Genomic DNA, 22,967 nt, shown 5'->3' with positions numbered 1-22,967 from the left:
GGTTTTTGCTTTGTGGTCTGTGTCTTTGTTACTTTCACTTAAGTAGTGATCTTCAAACAGTTAACTTATATAATCTGTGATTTTTAAAAATTAGTAGACTTTTACCAACATGTTATTGAATATGAGGATCTTAGTTTACTTCCATTTTTTTTCCCTTGACTTCCCCCTTATCTTTTTGACTTTTGTTATTTTACTGAGTTAAAAGATAGTTTTTAAGAAAAAGGAAAATTATATCTTATACAGATTTAAGAATGAATGCACGTTAAAGGATTTCTTTTCGTAGTATAATATGAGGGAACTGTAGAGGAAGAAAAAATAATTTTTCCTATATCCTCTGCATTGTTAGCTGCCCCCCCAATAACAAAGACAGATTAACAAGAAAAAACAAACAAAGTTTATTAATATGTACACCTCTTGTATACAAGGGAGGTATGTAAGAAATAATGGTAAATCTCAACGAGGTAGCTAGGATTCAGATTTAAATAACATCTTCAGCTAAAAACGAAGAAAGATGTGTGTGAGGCCACTTGTGGGGAGGTGAGCAGGAAAAGCATGGTGAAGAGTAAGGTTTGTTATGCAGATTTGAGTCAGTGCCTTCTCCATTGATAAGAGTCTGTTATGATTTAGTAATTCTTCATTTCCTTCCACAAAGCGGGAGATACTCTTATAAATGGAGCTTTTCTTCATAGATCTAAGTTTCCCTTATAAAACAGTATCTTCTACTCTGTTTTTAGAGCTTCTAATGTGTCTGCCGTTTCTCAAAATAATCAATATGCAAAAGAGGCATGTTTTGTTTGGGGTGGCATTCTGGTCTCCTACAGTCATATTTTCCTATAGAACCAAGTAGATGTTATAACAGGTTCAGAGAAAGTCAAAACAGCAGAGATTTATATGAGATAAAGAAATGTCCAGATGACTTGCAAATGGAACAAAACTATTTTTCCATATGGGGTAAGATGTCAATTAAAACATTATCAGGCAGGTCAATTTACATATCTGCCTGTTAACTATAGTTTACAAAGAGTTGAGAAAAAGCTCAAAGACAAAGAATAAGACTAGAATCAATTAATTCAGAAGGGTATGCAACTTCATCTATTCCTAACAAAGCTTAAAATCAAGACCTGAATGGATCAAACTTTCCATGTAATTTAACCATATCCCAGAAAAAAAAGCTTAAGGATATTTGTAGAAACACAAAAATAGCCAGCAGTAACAGGGTAAAATTCACAATATTTGACATTCATTCAGAAATTTCCAGGCTTGCAAAGAGGCAGAGACTTTAAAAAGAGCATAACAAAGAGAAAAATCAATCAAAATTGACCCTGCAATGACATAAATGGAATAATTAGTATACAAGAATATTAAAATAGTTATTTTAACTGTGTTCCATATGTTTTGAGGTGCTAGAGAAAAACGTATTAGGAAGAGATATGGAAACTATGAAAAAGATCCAAATCAAACTTCTAGGGATAAGCACTATAATGAAAAATGAGATGAAAAATGTACTGGATGGAATTAACTATGCATTAGACAGTGAACAAATGAAGGTAAGTGAAATTTAAGATACAGCTGTAGAAACTTTCCAAAATGAAACAGAATAAAAATGACTGGGGAAGAACTCCCTGAAAGGTGCATTAGTAAACCGTGAGATAACTTAAGTGGCCAAATATGTAGTGACATCAGCGGGAATGGTGGGATAAGGCACTCTGGAAATCCTCCTTTTCATAAAAGCAATACTGACAAAATGGTCAGTCACCTTTTTTCAGAATTTTGGAAATTAACCAAAGTCTTGCTACAATTATGAAGCATTTAAGAAAATGACCATAATAAGCTCTGTAAGAACAGCAAATTTAGTGGGATTTTAATTTGCTCTATTACCTTTACCTTCTCCCCTGCCCCCAACAAACTTCCCAGTGCCATGATAGCCTTGAAACCAACAGCCTAAAATCACGATGAAAACCACCACCTTGGCAGCCACTTCAGGGGGCTTATAGTATTGGATTGCCTTAGAAATCCCATTTTCATCGAATTGTCATTATTTGACCTGTATGGTGATTGTCTGGATAACCCCACTCACAAAGATTATTTTTATTTGACCCAACTCAGTGCTAACAGGTTTTTTTTTTGGGGGGGGGAGGTGTGAAAGACGGGTGTTTGTCATAAATACTTGCTTTACGTTTCTGCTGTCTTACTGGTAGATAGCAGTTAAAACAAAAAATAGGATTAACCAAAAATCTTAATAGGAGAAGCTGGGGAATTAGATGTTCATATGACGTTTGAAGGAAGCTCTGACACATTCTTGGAATTTAGAAGACTTACATGCATGTGTAGAGCTGTGAGCATGCTCGGAAAATACCTAAGAAGGCCCTAAACTCTCACCTTAGGCTGACCTTGAAGCTCTGTCTAAGCCAGAAGTGGAGGCTAAGGCAGAGTTGTCTGCTGCCTGGTGCATATTGAAAGTGTAGAGGGTAGAGACCTGGTATAATGGCTGATTGCTGTAATCCCAGCACTTTGGGAGGCCAAGTCAGGAGAACTGCTAGAGGCTTGGAGTGGGAGACCAGCCTGGGCAACATAGTGAGACACTGTCTCTACAAAAAAATTTAAAATGAGCATGGCATGGGGGCGTGTGCCTATAATTCCAGCTACCTGGGAGGCTGAGGTGGGAGGATGGCTTGAGCCCTGGAGTTTGAGGCTACAGTGAGCTATGATCATGCCATTGCACTCCAGCCTGGGTGATCCTGTCTCTTAAAAAAAAAAAAAAGTGTAGGGTGGAAGGGATTTCTTTGTTTTTTTTTTTTTTTTTTGAGATGGAGTCTCGCTCTGTTGCCCAGGCGAACTCGGCTCACTACAAGCTCCGCCTCCCAGGTTCACGCCATTCTCCTGCCTCAGCCTCCCAAGTAGCTGGGACTACAGGCGCTCACCACCACGCCCGGCTAATTTTTTGTATTTTTAGTAGAGACGGGGTTTCACTGTGTTAGCCAGGATGGTCTTGATCTCCTGACCTCATGATCCACCCACCTCGGCCTCCCAAAGTGTTAGGATTACAGGCGTGAGCCACCGTGCCCAGCTGGGATTTCTTTTCTCATCCATTGCAAGGTTCATGGATGTAGTCCCATAACAAAAGACATATTAACAAGAGAAAAGCATATATATTTAGCAATATTTTATGTGATATAGGAGCCTTCAGGAATGAAGACCCAGAGAAACAGGTAAATCTGTGTATTTTTATGGACAGTCATGCAGAACTGTGATTGGAGGACAAAAGGGTATGATCTAATCATAATGAACAAGGGGAACTTGGCAATGTCTATTTTTTCAGATTCTTCTTCTTGTCCCTGTGTGAGATTCCTTGCCCCCTGGTATAGGGCAAGAAGCTTGTCACATTACGTTCTTCAAGGGAGAAGGGAGGGAGAAGGTTACACAGTAACCTAGGTCCTATGGCGTGTTTCAGGGAAAAATGTGAGGAGGGGAAGGTGCAAGTGGCCTCTTGCTTCTGCTGTTTCCTCGACTTCCAAGGTGCCATATTTTGGGGTAGCATGTCTTGAACTTTGTCAAAAGTGTACCTTAACACTTCAGAGCTCTGCTGCAAAGGCTAGGAAACATAGTGGTTCCAGGTGGTTCCAGGTCATTCCAGCTTAGCTAACTGCTAAGCTAATCAAGCAGAGATTTCAGAGGCTCCATACCACAGGGAATATAGACTTTAGTGTAGAAGTCTCTAAACAAACAATCTCAACCACCTCCACAATAACAAACAGCAGCAAGAAATTTATTTGTAATTGGGTTCCAAAAAGTAGATGAGGGATGAAAAAATATTTGAAGAAATAATGCTGAAAAATTTCTGAATTTGATGAAAACACTAAGTTCACAGATCCAAGGAGTTCAATGAACCCAACCACAAGAAAAATGAAAACTACACCAAGTTGCAATCATAATCACATTGCTTAAAATCAGTGAATATGAGAAATTTTGAAAGTAGCCAGAGACAAAGGGAACATTGCACAGAAAGGAATAAAAATAAAGACGACAGCAGATTTCTTATCAGGAATATTGTATGCTAGAAAACAAGGCAAAGACATCTTTTTAAAGTTCTTAAAAAATTGTTCATACTTAGGTAGCAGGTATACGCCATAGGCATCAGTTTATTAAAATAGAAAAGAACAATGTGTTATCAGTGAGCTAACACAAAATTTAATGCCTATGTTGAAAGAAAAGTTTAGGGAAAAAATTCTGAGTTATTGGATGTAGACAGAGAAGTCAGTCTGTTGCTATTTACATAAGGATTATATACCTAAGGACAGAGAACTTAGAAGGACATGATGAAATAAAAATTAACTTTAGTAGTGAAATCTTGAAAAAATAGGCTAAACATCACTAAGAAATTATTTTTGCCAAGTTTTATCTAAACACATTTTTATTATAAAGGATTTTGAACATAGAACATATAGTATGACAACTTGGGTACCCACCATTTAGCTTTGTAAAATTTTAATTTTTTTTCATGCTTGCTTTGTATTTTTCTATTTAAAGAAATATAATATTACAGACTTAGATTTCCACAGTGTTCACTCCCTAATATAAAATCGTTTTGTAGCCCTTCCCAGAAGTAATCACTCTTTTGAATTTGGTGCTTTTAGTTACCAAGCATTTTATATTCTTTTAAAACATATTGTACTTGTTATAAATGGTGTCAGATAAATATACTCTTTGTTGAATTTTTGTATTTTGAGATGTGTCTTTATTGATACATGAGCCATAGCCCACTTAGTTGTAATCTATGTAGTTAGTACATGTATTCTATTGTGTGAATAGTACAGAATTTGTAATCATTTTCTTGTTATGGACATTAAGATTGTTTATAATTCATCACCATTGCAGACCATGCTTCAGTGAGTATCCTTGTGCGCGTTTACATAGGCACATGAGCAAGTGTTTCTCTGTGTTGTGTGTCTCCGTGTGAACTAGCCAGGTTTTAGGTTCGTATATATATCTTTACTGTTAGTGTCTGTTGTCACATTACTTATCATTGGCCCATACCCACCCTCACATGATTTACTAGTTCCTGTTTTTCCACATTCTCACCCATACTCGGCCTAATGGATGTAAAATGGAATTCATTGTTTTAATTTATATTGCCGATTACTAGTAAAGTAGGACCCTATGTCATGTGTTTATTAACCATTAGATTTTCCTTTTCTGTGAATGATGTGTTTATATCTTACCCCCATTTTTTTGTTTGATTTTTATTTCTCTTATTTATATGAATTTGAGAGCTGTCTCATAAAGAAAGGAAAACAAGAGATGAGATCCCACTGTGTCGCCCAGGCTAATCCAAACTTCTGGACTTAAGCGATTCTCCCATCTCGGCCTCTCAAAGTGCTAGGATTATAGGCATGAGCCACTGTGCTCAGCAAAAAAGAAAAAAAATTTGTTTTGTTTTTTTTTGAGTCTTGCTCTGTCACCCAGGCTGGAGTACAGTGGCACGATCTTGGCTCACTGCAACCTCCGCCTGCCAGGTTCAAGCAATTCTCCTGCCTCAGCTTCCCAAGTAGCTGGGATTACAGACGCTCACCACAATGCCTGGCTAATTTTTGTATTTTTAGTAGTGACGGGGTTTCACCATGTTGGCCAGGCTGGTCTCCAACTCCTGACCTCAAGTGATCCACCTGCCTTGGCCTCCCAAAGTGCTGAGATTACTTACAGGCATGAACCACTGCACCCAGCTCAAAAATATATTGTGAATACCATTTTATTAGTATATTCTCTCAGTTTATAACTTGTATTTTGACTTGGTGTATGTTTCCTTATAATATAGGAGTTTTAAATTTTAATACTATCGTAATGGTTAATATTTGATTTCTTTCTGTTTTAAAAATCTTCCTAAGACCATAAACATTTTCTTGTGTAATTTCATCTAAAGGTTTTAAGAGTTTGCTTTTCAGTTTGTCTTTAATATGCTAATCCACTTGGAATTTATTTTCTGTATGATGTGAGGTAGGGATATAATTTAATGTGTTTTTTTCTTTTATTAAATTTATTTTATGTAAGTAACCAATTCCTCTCCCCCAAATTTTTTCCAAAATAATATTAAAATTTAAAATAGTTCTAAATTTGTAGGAAACCTGCAAAGATAGTACAGAGAATTCCTATATACTCCACACCCAGTTTCCTCAATTGTTAACATCTTATGTTAGCATAGTTTTAAAATAGACTGTAGTACATATTGCTCTACACATTGTAGAGTTGGTTTTTATTTTTATAACAAAACATTAAGGAATTTTAGTTTAGAATTTTTATCTCTTAACACGTATTTTATAGGTAGTTTAAATCAAAACAGGGTGATTGTGTCATAATTTTTGACACAAATATAAATAAGCGTTTTACCTGAAAAAGATTTGGGGAAGAATCTTAACTTGGCAAATGATGTTTTAGTGTGTTGCCTTTTTATTGCCAAAATATCTTGAATTTCTTTGCAACATTTACAACTATAGATTTTGTTGATTACTAACCTTTGTAGTCAGTTCTAAATTCTAGAATGGGGAAACAGGGAATAAAGGTTTTTCTTAAAACCTACTCCTAGTTTTGCTGCACTAGGCCAAGCACTCTTTTGTTTACTTTTATTCTTTTCTACTGCACTTCACTAATAAATTATGTATACTAAAATTTGGAGACTCAAAAGGGGGCATGTAGTACTCATATTTGAAATTTAGCCCAAGATCAAGTGAAAATCACATCAAGGAAGTTAGTGAACATAACTTATAAAGTGGTTGCTAGTTTAGACAAGAAGTCAGTGAAATTCATGAAAATGCTATTTTGGTTCAGAAAAGAGAGTTTAGGTTGGGAGCAAGTGGCTCACACCTGTAATCCTAGCACTTTGGGAGGCTGAGGACGGAGGCTCTCTCAAGCCCCGGAGTTTGAGACCAGCCTGAGCAACATAGTGAGACACTGTCTCAGAAAATAAGACAAGTAAATAAAAGATGGATTTTCTAAAAAAAAAAAGAGAAAGCCAAAAGCATAAGGCTGACCCATTTTACTGAGAGTTCAAATTATGGTAATTTCATTCTGAGAAGCCACCTAACACACTTACTGTAGTTGTGCTATGATTGTGAATCTGCCTTCTGTAATCGTTTCTCACTCTTTAAGACACAGAAATAAACATAATTTAGATATGAGTGTATAGCACTCAGATGTTTACTTTTATCTCATGAGAATTGCTAACCTGTTTTAGATTTCTCTTTCTCTAATCAAATAGTCTCAATGTTTTATATAAAGATAAATACTTCAGTTTTAAGAATTGTAGCTTACTAGAAATATTAGTCTCTATAATTTTAAACTACAAATAAAGTAAATTTTCTTCATTCATAGTAGTATGGAATCTCTAATATGGGTCATTGTTTTTGCTGGGTCATGGGCATAATGCTTGAAGAACTCCCTCTGATGGGGAAAAAGTGAAATATGATGAAATATTGATAGTAAAAGGATAGATGTCTACATTTAACCTTGAAGGATAAGTAGTTTTTTGGATGGATAAGAGGAATCATGGGCTGGGCGCCACTGGCTCACGCCTTTAATCCCAGCACTTTGGGAGGTCGAGGCGAGTAGATCACGAGGTCAGGAGTTCAAGACCAGCCTAGCCAAGATGGTGAAACCTTGTCTCTACTAAAACTACAAAAATTAGATGGGTGCGGTGGCAGGCGCCTGTAATCCCAGCTACTCAGGAGGCAGGGACAGGAAAATCTCTTGAACCTGGCGGCAGAGGTTGCAGTGAGCCGAGATCGTGCCACTGCACTCCAGCCTAGGTGACAGAGTGAGACTCCATCTCAAAAAAAAAAAAAAAGGAATCATGAAAGGGAATTCTGTTCATTTTAAGTAGCTTGAGATCTTGAGATTTCTGGAGCTACCAATAAGAGTGTGTCAGAGAGAAGATGGGAAATAAGAATTTAAAAAAATGATATCTTGCAAGATACACTATATTGTTTGAGCTTTATTCTGTGGCTTATAAGAAGCTCTTGGGGGGTTTAAAAATTGAAAGTAAGAAAAAGAAATGTTGGCTCTTTAATCAGAGTAGAATCCTAATAAACAATTTGGTATGATTAGAGTGGTACTTGAGTAGTAGCTGAGAATTGGGATGTAATAGTCAACATAATTTATCAATGAGAAGAGCATTCATCACCTGGGAGAAGAGGAAAGAAACTCAAGTTTTTAAAGAAGGTGGAATATATTGGACCTCAACCTCTGATTTAAAATATATAGTGGTACCCTTATAGGAGACTCCATTTTTCTTTTTTTAAAGGACCATGGTGTTCTGTATTATGTGCTTTCTCATGTTGAATTTGGAAAGTTTCACTGAAGTTCGTGGCACTGGGAAAACCATCATGCAATCAGGGCATTTTAAAGATAGTAGAGGAAAAATCACACCCGTGATTGCAAATGCTTGTGTTAACTGAATATTGTTTTGGAAGTTGGAAGTTTGAGAAGCCTATTGAACAATATTTCTTTTTTTTTTTTTTTTTTTTTTTTTTTTTTTTTTTTTTTTGAGACAGAGTCTTGCTCTGTTGCCCAGGCTGGAGTGCAGTGGTGCAATCTCAGCTCACTGCAAGCTCCGCCTCCCGGGTTCACGCCATTCTCCTGCCTCAGCCTCTCCCAGTAGCCTGTAGTCCCAGCTACTCGAACAATATTTCTTTTCTCTGACTAATTCTGAACTACTTGAGAAGTAAGACAAAAGTTAGAGCTGTAGAGATCAAAGTACCCAGTTAAATACTAGGTAGGAGGTTGTTACACAGGCCCAGTTTCTTGTACCTAAGGGACCAGCCAGACAAGTAAATCACTTTTGCCTGGGTGATGTGAGTAAGAGGGAGGACCTGGAGGCATACACTAATGGGTATCTCTTCCCTTGAAAAATAAAGCTGGGAAAAGGTGATTCCTTGTCTTTTAGTCAGTATTTACTGCTGAGACTGGAAAACATTAATGCAGTGATAATTTGCTACTCTCAGATAGATTTATTGTAGGTACAGTTTTGGAATTTCAAAGCTGAACGTGATCTTGGAGATCATTTACTTAACTCCCCTCATTTTTACAGATGAGGAAGATGTGGGCCTAAAAAGGTCAACTTACTTAAGATAACACGAGTGGAAGAGCAGATCTTCTGAGTCACCATGCCGACGTCTATTTATAAGTAGGAATGCTAATGCATTGCTTTTCCAATAGAAAATTAAGTGAAATTTCTCATTTCTGTTTTCTTGTATAGAAAACCAAAATATGAGAATCTTAAACACAATAAAGCAAATTAGTATTCTAGCTACTTTACAGTGACTACTACCACTTTTACACATTTCTTTTCAAATGCTTTTTAATGCATACAATTTATATGTGAGGTATAACTGCAGCATCCAAATTGGAATGCAAGAGGGCTCACATCTCTTTTCATATGAAAGGGCTCATTTTGCTGCTTGTCTTTTTTATAGAGAACCATTCTGAAAGAATGCAAGGTAGATATATCAAGAATACTCTGTATCTGGAATTTTTTGCTAACATAAGCTTTGAATAGCTGTGTGAATGTGTACTTCTTTCCTTGAATCTAAAATAAGATTAGACCAGATATGGCAAATACGTTTCTTTTGCCCTTCCCTTAAAGTGATCTCATAGTTAACTGCTTTGGAGATTCTGGGAAGATGGCTGCACTTGCCTCACATTCTTCACCTGAATAATCCACCACAGGGAGTGGCGTCCCATGCCTTGTGGTTCTTTCCATCCCTACTTAGGTAATTGCTCAGATCGCATTGGGTTATAACATTCTGCAACTGTATGTTTTAGAAGCTCATTTTTTTCTGAATTAAACTAACATAATATTACTGAGTTTTGCATAAAGTTTTATTCTTTAGACTAATCAATATGCTAGAACCATCTATAGATGTAACTCAGAGAACTAATTCTTCTGTTGTCATATGATGACAGATTATTCCACACAAACACACATACTAAAAAAGCCATTGTGAACTAAGCTCAGAAAATTTCAACTGAAGCATGGTATTATTATTATTATTATGTTTCTCAGCATGAGCAGTAGTTTTCCACACCCTCAGCCAAATGTCTGAAAGAAAATAAAGTACAGTGGACTTTCCTATAACATAGTCTGAGAATTAAAATCAAAGTGTCCCAGTAACTAAGCTGTCTTAAATGGGAAGTGAGATCTTAGATTCCCTTTGTTATTGAGGATGAAGTCTTTGGTGGTTTTTAGTATTTAAGGTCAACACTCACTAATCATTTTTTTGAGGGGTCAATGACAGCTTAACTGCAAAGCATAGTTTCATTTTACTGCCTGGCAAATACAAGCTTATTTCATTAAAAAAAAGCAACCTGATTTTACTTTGCATTTGAAATTTATAGAATACAAGGTCTTTTTGTATCATAGGCTCATCATTGTAAACATCAGTTATCACTATGTAAATGAACACTGAAAGTGCTGTTAAAATATATTTTAAGTTAATATATAAACAAATTTGCTTTTATAGTGTATGGAAAGACTTATGCCCATTGATCATTCATGGTTTTGTAATGAACGTTTTTAAGATAACATTTACCAAAGCTCTATATTTTAATAATCCAGAAAACTATAAAGAAAATAATCAGCCAGGCATGATGGCTCAAGCCTGTAATCTCAGCACTTTGGAGGCCAAGGTAGGCAGATCACCTGAGGTCTGGAGTTTCTGACCAGCCTGGTCAACATAGTGAAACACCATCTCTACTAAAAATGCACAAATTAGCCAGGTGTGGTGGTGTGTGCATATAATCCCAGCTACTTGGGAGGCTAAGGCAGGAGACTCGCTTGAACCCAGGAGCCAGGGGTTACAGTAAGCCGAGATCACCCCACTGCACTCCAGTCTCAGCAACAGAGTAAGACTCCATCTCAAAAAAAGAAAAAGAAAAAAAAATCATTCATAATCTTAGCATCCAGAAATTATGATGTCTATATATATTTACATAATTGGGATCATGTATGTACATACTGATGTAGTTTTATAATCTTTTCACATACCAAATATTTGAATATTTTCTGTGTCACTGAATAACCTTATAGAGCATGATTTTTAGGATACATCTATAAGAATCAGCATATTCCGTCATATCAATGTACCACTTTCTTAACCCTTCCTTTTTGACATTTAGATTGCTTCCAAGTTTTTCCTCTTTTAAATTTTTATTTTCTTCTTTAAGTTCTGTTGGACTTGATTTTTTTTACTTTTTAAAGTAATGTTGTGATTAATGTCAGTGTGCAGAAATATTTCTGTATATCTGTGATTTCATTAAACTGTTAGAATCTATTGGGTCAGCTGATACTAAAGTTTTCAATATTTTTGTCCTCCAGAAAGTTATGCCTGTTAAAATTTTATTCACAGTGTATTAGAGTGAGTTGGTCTGTCTCTTTGCCTTGTTTTAAGTCTTTTTTTTTTTTTTTTTTTTTGAGACAGAGTCTTGCTCTGTCACCCAGGCGGGAGTGCAGTAGCACAATCTCGCCTCACTGCAACCCCTGCCTACTGAGTTCAAGTGATTCCTCTGCCTCAGTATCCCGAGTAGCTGGGATTATAAGCACATGACACCACGCCTGGCTAATTTTTGTATTTTTAGTAGAGATTGGGTTTTGCTATGTTGGCGAGGCTGGTCTTGAACTCCTGACCTCAAGTGATCTGCCGGTCTTGGCCTCCCAAAGTGCTGGGATTACAGGCGAGAGCCACCATGACCAGCCTTAAATCTTTGTAGATGAGAAATTACTTATGTAATTTAATTTGCATTTCTTTAGTTACTAGTAAGTTTGAATCTCTACCCCCTTCAATTTATGGCCCTTTGCAGTTGTGGGGGCGGGGCATGTGTTGTTTATTCTATGTAGGGGTGCTTATTTTAGTTTTGGCATTTGGTGCATTAATAATGCTTTTTTTTTTTTTTAAATTAAAGCTGTGTGGCAAGGAGAGAAAAGCATGGATTTTTAATTCATTTCGTTGTCACTTACGTATTTTCTGTGTGTCTTTGGGCCAACTCTCTGTTATCTGTGAGCCTGAAGTTGACTGATCTGCCAAAAAAGATGATTATGAGATTTAAACGAGACACCTATCCCAGAAGAATCACTTGATGGTAGCTACACTTCTCCTTTTCCTCACCTCCTCATTATCACCTACCTGTCATTTCTCTCTTTAGGCATTTTTGAACAGAATTGAAGGAAAACGCCATTCAAGTCTGCTATTTGCCTGTAAACAGAGTGGGTACAATCTCACTGACCACCCAATAGTCACTGTTGAAATCTTTTCAATTCTTATGATGACGGCTGATGGATATACTTTTACATTATATATAGTGAGAAAGGAGTGGAAAGAGAGCCAGCATTGGAACAGGCCCAGCCATCAGAGGAGCAGCTTTTTCTTCTCTGTATCTTATACTACATGCTTTTTTTTTTTTTTTTTGGTTAAAGACTAGTTCTCTGTGTTGCGTTTTTATGCCAACTTTAGCTGCTGCCAGAATCTTGGATGCCCTAAATACCAGTGCTTTCAGTGGAAGCCAGCAGGGTGGAGCAGACAGTGAAAAAGATTCCTTTGCTCATGTTGCCAGCTTATCTGAAATCTTAACAGCTGTTTGAATGAATGAATGAAGTACATATTAAAGGGAGTTACAGAACTTCCAAAAGAACTGCTTTTATCAGGCAGTCTCCCTGTAAGCACCTGTTGAGTAGATCCTCTGTCAGGCACAATGCCAAATTTTGGAGATACAACGGAAGTAAGACACTAGTCCTGTGCTGAAGATGGCAGATTTAAACAAGAAAATAGCATTAACAAATGAAAGGCAGGATATATGTACGAAAGGATTACAGGTGTTCTAGACAAGAGGATAGTCATCTAATGTTGGAGGATATTGTCATAGGGACGTTCCAATATATTCAAGAAATTGAGAGGCCGGGCGCGGTGGCTCACGCTTGTAATCCCAGCACTTTGGGAGGCCGAGGCGGGCGGATCACGAGGTCAGGAGATCGAGACCACGGTGAAACCCCGTCTCTACTAAAAATACAAAAAATTAGCCGGGCGTGGTGGCGGGCGCCTGTAGTCCAGCTACTCGGAGAGGCTGAGGCAGGAGAATGGCGTGAACCCGGGAGGCGGAGCTTGCAGTGAGCCGAGATCGCGCCACTGCACTCCAGCCTGGGCGACAGAGCGAGACTCCGTCTCAAAAAAAAAAAAAAAAAAAAAAAAAAAAAAAAAAGAAATTGAGACCTATAATTTGGAAGAGGTTTTGGTTTCTTCCAAAGTGAGAGAGTGAGGCTTAATTCTCTCCTGTATTAAACTGTGTTGCTATAATTGCTTTGTCTATGTCAGGGTGACTTGTAAGAAGCAAATGGACATTTGAGTACAACTACACTTTTCTTTAAGACATATGGCATATGTATTTACCTTCCTGATATCAATATGGCAGGTGGAGATGACATGCCATGCCAACAGGTTTTGGCAGACTTGAGTTCTTATACATGCGATGATGTTTTGTTTTGTTTTGTTCTGTTTTGTTCTGTTCTGTTTTGTTTTTGGCTTGGGAGAGGACAGGCACCAACAGATGGACTTTCTCAGGATAGACCACCATGACCAGAATGCAAAACTGTAAAAGTGACTGCTATATTTTAATCAGCAAATCTGCCACAGTTGTGGGACATTAAAGCCCTAATTGACCCTACATCACCTAAAGATAGGTGCTGCACTCAAGGCTGCAAAGGGAGCCAACCACTTTTATATATTTACATATTTAAATACATTCTCCAGCAACAATTGAAATACTTGTAAGCATTTTAAATCTTCCTGCCAGCTCTGTATTTCAGCCTGAGAACCCAAATAATACACTTTCATCCACAACAGTAAAGCTAATTACCCTTGACTGTACCATTTCTAATACAATTTTATTTTAGCATTTCAAAATACATTTAAAAAGTAAATTATGAGTTCTTCCAAACTAGATTTTCTACTTAGTCACATTAAAATGATCAAAAAATGGAAACATTATAAAATTTTTTGCCAGGAACAACCTAACCCATAAAAAGGAGAGAAGTCTTCTTTTATATTGTCTACCATATGATACAAAAATTAATTTTGGTAATATTAACAAATGTTCCTTTTTTGGTAATACTTGATTCCTGACATAAATAATCATTAAATATATGTTATTAAGTCATGTCTTCTAGAAGACAGCCTGAACTGTGCATAAGATTTCTTTGTTTTGAAGTTATAAATTTTATTATTATCCTTTTGTGAGTTTTTGCCTCTCACAGGTCACTTTTCTTTTGTTCAGAAGTGGTTCTGATTTAAGGTACCAACCTTATATGTTTCACTGACAATTATTAAAGACACATTGCTTCTAAAACATTGTACTGTGAACATTAAGTGATAGAAAGATAAGACTCTGCCTCACTCCAAAGCAGCTGATTTATTTGAATAAAAACTGTGATCACAGATAAATACAATATATAGCATAATGTAATAAATCTATAGGAGAGACCAAAAATATGAAAGAAAGCTTAGCAAACATATAACAAAATCATAACAATTTTTGGATGATAGGATGAGTGAAAGGAAGAGTAGTGGTAAGTGAAGACAGGCCATGTATGCTGGAGCCAGATCTTAGAGGACTTTGGATGTCTTTCTGCATGTTTGAACTATATTCTCCAGGTAATATGGAGAAACTTAGGAGGATTTTTTGTGCCCTTCTCCATCTCCATTAGAAAGTAATACTTGCTCATTATACAGAATTTGGAAAGTACAAAAAGGTATATAAAAGAAATGTAAAATCATTCATAAATTCATTCTCTCTCCTCTGTCACTCCACTCCATCCTGTCTTCCAGTGCTGTTTCCTGACCCACAGTGATGTGATTAGAGCCATGCTTTAGGAATGGCATCTAGATGTGGTGTATCATAAGTTGCAGGATAACTTATTAGGAATCTTAGTGTGCAGAGGGAATAGGAAGGAGTGAGTAGAACAAGAATCCTTTTAAAGATAGAAACAGGTTGGGCATGGTGGCTCACACCTGTAATCCCAACACTTTGGGAGGCCAAGGCAGGTGGATCATTTGAGGTCAGGAGTTTGAGACCAGCCTGGCCAACATGGTGAAATTCCGTCTCTACTAAAAATACAAAAATTAGCCGGGCATGGTGGCATGCGCCTGTAATCCCAGCTACTTGGGAGGCTGAGGCAGGAGAATCGCTTGAACCTGGGAGGCAGAGGTTGCAATGAGCTGAGATCACGCCACTGCACTCCAGCCTGGGCGACAGAGGGAGACTCCGTCTCAAAAAGAAAAGGAACAAAAGGGGATTTTTATTGATTTCATGTGGGTGTGTAGCAGGAGAAGAGGAAGTTTTGTTGTGTGATTGACTGTCCTTTCAAGCCCATGTGGCCAAAAGGATCCCGTTGTCCTCAAACATGAGAAACCTTACAGAAGACAGGATGGGAGACACTATAATTTTGCTTTGGGGTACTTTAAATCTGAGGTGCTATCGAGGCATCTGACTGGTCCAGAAATATGAACTGTCTACACAGAATCAGGAACCCAGGTAGGAGGTGCAGATGATTGCTGCATTTTCTTTTTTGCTTACAGAGCATTCACCTATTTATTTTAATTAAAAAATTACCAGTTTTTCTAGTGTGTTCTTTTATGTGGACGGTTTCTGAGGCTGTGGTGACAACTGATTTAAGAAGCATATTTACAAAACCATCAGTTCTATTAAAAGATATATGAGGTCAAAGTTAGTGTGATTCAAGGTCAGTGATCCCCAAATTTGACCATTAATCCTATACTAGCGGAAGTGGTGGCAGCTTTTACTTCAAAAACACTAAGAATAATGAGATAACACTGTCCTCGACATGTTTTAACAAAGGTAGTTGATTATCTTGTTTCCTGTAAAGGATTTCCACCCTCTGAGTTTTTCCAATAAGTAAGGGGAACATGAGACAGATACCATTTGTAGATTTAGCTGTATATTGACATTTTCAGTCATGATCCACAATTGGTCAATTACATTTGACTGCAGTTCTTGGAGAAGTCTAAATGAAAGGGACAATCTGTTTATAAGGAAATGGAGTCTTTCCTGCTTTTTAAGGGTAACATGATTATTTTTTAATATGGATCACAGCTGCCCAGAATGCAGTAAAGATTTTTTGTGAGTCTAGTCTTAGGTTTACAAGCTCAGCCTTGTACCACAGCATCAGTGTCCTCATGTATATATGCATTCCCTAACAATTAGTTGTTTGTGCTTCAGTCTTGTTTTGAATGTTTTTCTTCCCACCATGTGATGTCTGGCCTCTGCTTGAAGAGTTTAAAAATTAAGCATATTTTACTGTTGACCTTTACAGAAATTAAAATTTTTGGTTGTACTGTGTAGGTCTCAGTGCTAGAAATCCTTGCTAAAACAGTTTTTTTAAACTTCTGGTCAGCATTTGAAGCTGTTTGAGATTGTAGAAAATTGTCAACCTTTGTTTTATTATTTGACTCTTAGAGATAGTGCTAAACCTCAAGTATGAATTCTCTTTATATGAGACCAGCACACTGTAGAAATACAGGATTTTAGATAGGCCTTTACAATGCATGTATTTTACATAATTTCACCCTACAAATGTAACATGTATTTGGCAAAGGAAGGGCTTTTGTTGCTGTCATTCTCCCTCATGTGTTCCTCTTTGCCTGACTGACTCTGCAGGAGGAACTTTAGTTCTCAGGACCTTGGTTTGCTCATGGTCTTCTGAGATTGATGCTGCCTTTCCTCTTTTTGCTCTTGTTGCAAGGACGGTGCAATCATATTCTTGCCTTCCTTCTTCTGTTGCACAAATGACTGGCCCCCCCTCACCAGGATCACTTGGAGAAAAATCTCTTAGTATTCTGAGAGGGCCTAGACTCCCACTGAGTCCTCCAAAAGGACTGAAGATAGAGGTTTCCTAGAGCTCCTGGCTTCTTTCTTTTTAGTGCTGGTTCTCTCTAATCTTCTTTGTAAACTCCCATTCTCTGAAAGACAAATGCTTTTAGGGACTCTGCATGGCATGTGGTTTTTACTCACAAAAACTGTGTCCCAGAGCTCCCCTACCTATTTTTGTACCATCTCTTCCCGTTCATTCACTGCTGTATGTAGCCTTGGCCATGTTGGCTTACTTCCTGTCCTGTTATTGGGTTCTTCTGTCTTACTCCTACCTTGCAGACGCTACTCTTCCTCTCAGAATGCCTTCCACACATACTACCCCCACCCCGCCTTGTTTGCTCACTCTAACCATTGCAGGCTGAAGTCTTTGCTTTCGAGGCCACTTGGGAAATCCTTTCTTGCTCACCTTTCTTCCCAGGTAGGTTTAGATGTCTCTACTGTGTGCTCCCATAGCATGGCCCACATCCCTTTATTATGGCCCTTATGTTGGTTACAATGACAGGTTTGAGATTAATAAAGTATTTTTTTTTCCTTTTTCCTCCTGTCACCCAGTCTGGAGTGCAGTGGTGTGATCTTGTCTCACTGCAACTGCCTCCTAGATTGAAGCGATTCTCCTGCCTCAGCCTCCTGAGTAGCTGGGATTACAGGTGCCTGCCACCACGCCCAGCTAATTTTTTTGTATTTTTAGTAGAGAAGGGGTTTCACCATGTTGGCCGGGCTGGTCCGGAACTCCTGATCTCAGGTGATCTGCCCACATCGGCCTCCCAAAGTGCTGGGATTACAGGTGTGAGCCACCGTGCCTAGCATCATAAGGTATTTTCAATACTGAGCATAGTGCCAACCAGTGAGCTGGTGCTTAATAAGGATTTGAAGTAAGAATCAATGGCTCAAAACAGAGAGAAAGTATGAAGTGTAATTTCTGTATCTGCAGTCAGCATTCACAGGCTCAGTAGTCTGAGAAACCTGTATTTCCTGCTTTGACTTTTTCACTATTTCTTAAGTGCTACTGTTCTTTTAGTCTCTAAATCAAAACCATTTCATATCGAGATATGATACATACATATGTGTATATGTATGTGTATATTTGAAACCAAAAGTTTTGAAGTATAATATGTCCTCTTACTACTTATAATGAATGCTGATGTTTTTCTATTCTATCCTTTTTAATTTTATTTTTCTCAGTGCTCTTCATGACCTATTAGATTGATTCACAACCTCCTTAGGTCACAGTCAGCACTTTGCAAACTACTGCTCTAAATTACTGTACCTTTTCTGTGAGGAAGAGTTGAATTGTTGGTGTATCCGTCAGGGTCAACCAAAGAAGCACCGCCAGTAGAAGATAACATTTTAAGAGATTTACCATAAGGAATTGGTTTATGCACATGTTGAGTCTGGCTATGAAGGTCTGAAATCTGTAGGGCAGGCAGTGAAGATGGGAGGCTGGAAGCCTCAAGCATAAGTTGAAGCTGCTGTCACAGGCAGAATTTCTTTTATCTTCAGGAAACTTCAGCTCTGTTCTTCAGGACTTTCAACTGATTCAATCAGGCCCACCCAGATTATTTAGGATAATTTCCCTTACTTAAAGTCAACGATTTTGAACTTTAATCACATCTACAGAATACCTTCAAAGTGACACTTGGATTAATGTTTGATTAAATAACTGGGAAATGTAGCCTAGTCATGTTGACATATGGAAGGATCACCATAGCTTTGTGCAGTGGCAGTATTGCAGCAAATGAGGTTTATCCTAGGTGTGATTATAGCTAATTGAAGACTTTTCCCAATATCCCACCGTGAGGACTTACAATACAGTCGGCATTAACATTTTTTGGCAGTCTCTATGGAGACTGAATAAAAATAAATAAATAAAAAATAAATGTAAAAAAAAAAGACCATCATAGTACTGTGAAGAGCCTGGTCATCAACCTTTTTTATGTAAAGAGTAGGAATCCATTTTAGTTTGCCCACCACTTTATATCACATTCCTTTTTTCCTCTGCACTAATGTTAACCTTCTTAAGATCCTCACCCACTTGTTTGGCCTCATCCGTGTTTTGGCATTCTCTTCCACTACCCTGGGTAAATGTATGTACGGTTCCTGGGAGTTTTACAGAGGTCCTTGGGTTGAGAGCCCCTTTCACTTTAGCCCACAGTTGTTTCTGATGACCTCCTTGAATGAACAGTTAAGTTCCTTTCAAGGCTGTTTCATTCCAGGTAGAATTTGGGGCTTGAGGTACTCTTCCCAAGGTACTCAAGACCTCAGAGTTTAGTGTTTGCTTTTCATGATGCTCTTTACCCCACTCTCCCTTCCATTCAGAGGTCTAGTCACCCCTGGGGGATTTTCATGGGAGAGTGTAAACTTCTGTACTGGAGAAGCTTAAAAGTCTCACTTTCCATTTTCACACTCAAGAGAAGCTCTCAAACCCTCTTTGGTGTGCCTGGCGTCCCCTTATCCCCATTTCCCCTCTGTAATCTCACTGCGTGTGCACACACATACACCTCGTATTGGTCCTCTCCATCTGTTTTCTTATTTAGACAATTTAGACTAATTTTCCTCCATGGGCTTTTAGAAACACAGTGCTGGCAGTTGTAGTAAAAGAAGCAGGAAGGACCAACTGCTGAGACACATGCTAGAACAAAAATTGATTTACTAACTTAACTTGCTGCATCTGTAAAAGAGTATTTACTTCTTGGAATGAAGAATAAGTTATTCCACCTAGGAGACTGTCCACTGCCCCCAAATGGGTGCCAATTGGGTTAATTAGTTAAATGTTTCTGTGATGAGGACACCTGTCCAGTGGAAACTGGACCAAGGCCACCAGTTTATTTCATGCTGGCCACCAGTTGTCAGTTAGCAAAACATATGTCTCCAGTTTAAAACTCTGGCTGAACTGAAAGAGAACATTGCTAATTTCTCATGGATATGTTTGTTTACAATAAATTGAAAAATACTGAGGAAAACATGAACATCAGTGGAATTTCCCAGTTCTCTGTTAAAAAACTTGCTAATTTAGATTTAATTGTCTTAGAATTTGTCCAAATTCAGGATGAGCTAAGTTTACATTTATGAAGAACTTTTTTTCCCTGATTACTTTAATGGCATAAACTATTTTTACAGGGAGAACTTATTTTTAAGGCTTTTCTAGGCAATACTATACATTAAAATTTATTAAAAATCAATGAAAAATAATGTATAGTAACCAGTAAGTCATAAATAGAAGATGGAAAAAAGACCAACCATTGTTTGAAAGTGTTCAGTCTCACTAGAATAAAAATGAAAATTAAAATAAAAAAATAATTTTCAAGTATTTTAACAACACATATTTGCCAATAAATGGTACCAATTATGATTGAATTCTATGTTGTCAAAAGCAAGAGATTTAATCTTATTTCATTAATATTTCTATATGTGTGACTTTAATAAAACTCTACTTATCTTGAAACATTATTTCACTAAAAATCTTCATATATATGAAAATTTAACTTTTCATGTATGTGTTACATATATATTTTACTTATATATGTGTGTGTATGCATGTGTGTGTATGTGTGTGCATGTATGTATATATAAAACTTTCCACAAAGTCAACTGTAGCTATTTTAAATTTGAGGAGTCATGGTGGCTCATGCCTGTAATCCCAGCACTTTGGGAGGTGCAGGTGGGAGGATTGTTTGACCCCGGGAGTTTGAGACCAGCCTGGGCAACATAGCAAGACCCCGTCTCTATTAAAAATAATAATAAATAATTTAAAATTTTAAAGAGTTTGCATCCTCTGTATTTGAGGTAGTTGGTGCTATTGATAAGACAAAAATACATACTTGATTTTATCATGGACTTTTGTATATGTTTGAATATGAATATGTTGGGGATACAATTTACTCCAAATAAGGTAAGAAGAATACTATGGAGATATGAATTGAGAGGACTTAGTAAGCAGCGTAAGTTGTGTTTTCCAGTATCTTTACCACATACTTCTGAAGATTATTTTGCTCACGCCTTCTTTTGTCCTTAGATAAGAACTGGTTCTGAAAACTATCCCTCTTTGTATTGCATAAGGGAAGAAATACATGAGAGGTAGGTAATATGGAAGATATGATGGATGCCACTATAAGCAGCCATGCCTAGGTTCCCACAGCCTTGTGTGAGGAAAAGCTGGGAAGAAGATCTCGGACCACCTAGGATGGAAGGTGGTATTCAGTCCCCTTCCTGAGGCCCCTAGGCTTTTGGAACTGGGCTTAGAGCAGAAGAACAGACAATAGGGCCTTGACTTGAGATTAATGCTTTTGACACATCCCCAGGTTCTTTGTGTGATTTATTGTCATTAATGTTTTCACTTAAAATGAGGTGAAAGGTTCTTAGTTATATTAATCTCTTGGCCCCAAATCTTGTGTTTTTAAACCAAGATAGGATCTTTGCAATCCATAGTAATAGTGAGCAAGTGATTCTTTTAGATGGTAGCCTGGTTAACATAGGCTAGTTTATATTGCACTTCTAAATGATCCTAATATCTTCTAACAGATGTTTATTTCTCACTGATGTTACATGTCCATGTTAGGTCAAAGGGAAGCTCCTTGTATTCAGTATAGTCACTAAGGTACTTAAACTTGTAGAGGGTCCGTTTCCATCATACATACTTTCCAGATTCCAGAAATACAAGAAGAAAAAAACACTGAAAGGTCTTGCCTCCGTAGTAAAATGGCTCAGTCGAGAAGTGACACACACCACCACTGCCCAGAACTCATTGGCGAGAATTACTTACATAGCGCCACCCCAAGGCGACAAAGGGTAAAGAAAGAAAATACCCTTTGTACCCAGAAGGAGAACTGGAAATACTGCTTAGCAGCACTAACATCTTCATAGATAGACTAGTTTACCTTTCTTTGGGCTAGCTCACATGGATTACAGAAGTGAGCTTACTATTTATATGAACAAATATAAATTGATGTTTACTTTCTCTTTTTTTCCCGTAGTTTTGCAAGAAAAAACTTACTTTTATGATTTTTACATGTATTAATCTTTACATTTCCTTTTTCTCCTTTTTTTACATTAACTGCTGAATTCAGAGTTTGAGTCATTATGTGGATTTGTGGTTGTGAAGGAGAGCATCCGGCCTGTTAATGCTCTCAAATGGGGTATCCCTCAGAAACCTCTCCTTGCAAAAGTAGCTTATGGATATTATCTTTTACCTGGGTAGAGGGGTTTCAGCTGCCTTGCTGACCTATATTTAGTGGAGGGCAGTAAACTAAATGTTTTGGTTTGGCATTTATAATGCCTATTAGATGATTTAGATATGAGAATGAAACTAGCAGAGTGGTAAAATTAACTAAAAGCTTAACTGTCTAAAAAACATAATAATATCATCTAGATAGAAATATGGGTCCCAGAGGATCCATTCCTCAAATGCTCTATAGGATTGTGTATTTATGTGGCAATATTAAAAAATGTGGAACAGATAACTTGCTATAAATAAGCTACAACTTAGAATTCATGCTTTTAGTTAACTTACCATCAAATGTAGGTGTGAATAGTTGAAGACTTGTCATCAGAGAGGCACATAGTGATAAGAATTTTGATTAGTTTCAGAGTCGCGATTGACCCTAGAATCCAGTAGCCTCAGTATCAGAATTGATCCTACCTTCTTGCACATAAAAGCCTGAGCTCAGAAAGGCCCAGTGAGTTGGCCAAGCCCACAGAGTGTGGCAGCACAAGTTCTCATTGACCACTGCCTTACATGTGGGCCCCATGCAGTTTCCCCTCAGTATTCTTTCCTACCGCAGTCCTAGCTAGGTTGGCTTTTTCTTTTCTAAGCTAAGAGTTTAAGTATGGAAATAATGATATTATCCTTATGAAATGCTTTAACTTGCCAAAAGTGTCTCTGTAACTTGTAGGTGTTGTAAATCTGTGGTCTTATTTCTACTTACTTGTAAGGAAGTCATATTCCTGCCTATCCTTGTCAAATACCAAAAAGTTCAGTTTTGCAGCCAGAGAATATCTGTTTGAAGGACTTTGTGATGACTCATTTTATGGATCAACACTGGTAGGCCACA

At 37.5% G+C, this 22,967-nt stretch overlaps 1 protein-coding gene, 1 long non-coding RNA gene and 1 other non-coding gene across 7 annotated transcripts in view; 2 read left to right on the top strand and 1 right to left on the bottom strand.

The window, feature by feature from the left end:
• PPP1R9A (protein phosphatase 1 regulatory subunit 9A) overlaps positions 1-22,967 on the top strand; it is a 425,821-nt gene that overhangs the window by 202,977 nt on the left and 199,877 nt on the right. The gene's annotated exons all lie outside the window — the stretch shown is intronic.
• Positions 1-22,967, bottom strand: part of LOC129479481 (uncharacterized) — a 180,028-nt gene that overhangs the window by 40,781 nt on the left and 116,280 nt on the right. The gene's annotated exons all lie outside the window — the stretch shown is intronic.
• On the top strand, positions 18,627-18,767 carry LOC129480029 (U4 spliceosomal RNA). The gene has a single exon (XR_008656922.1). It is a non-coding gene; the product is annotated as a U4 spliceosomal RNA (small nuclear RNA).

Source organism: Symphalangus syndactylus, chromosome 3 (assembly GCF_028878055.3).
Source record: "Symphalangus syndactylus isolate Jambi chromosome 3, NHGRI_mSymSyn1-v2.1_pri, whole genome shotgun sequence".
NCBI lineage: Eukaryota > Metazoa > Chordata > Mammalia > Primates > Hylobatidae > Symphalangus > Symphalangus syndactylus.
The sequence above is the reverse complement of the archived record's forward strand: the minus strand, read 5'-3'. Positions and strand labels throughout refer to the sequence as shown.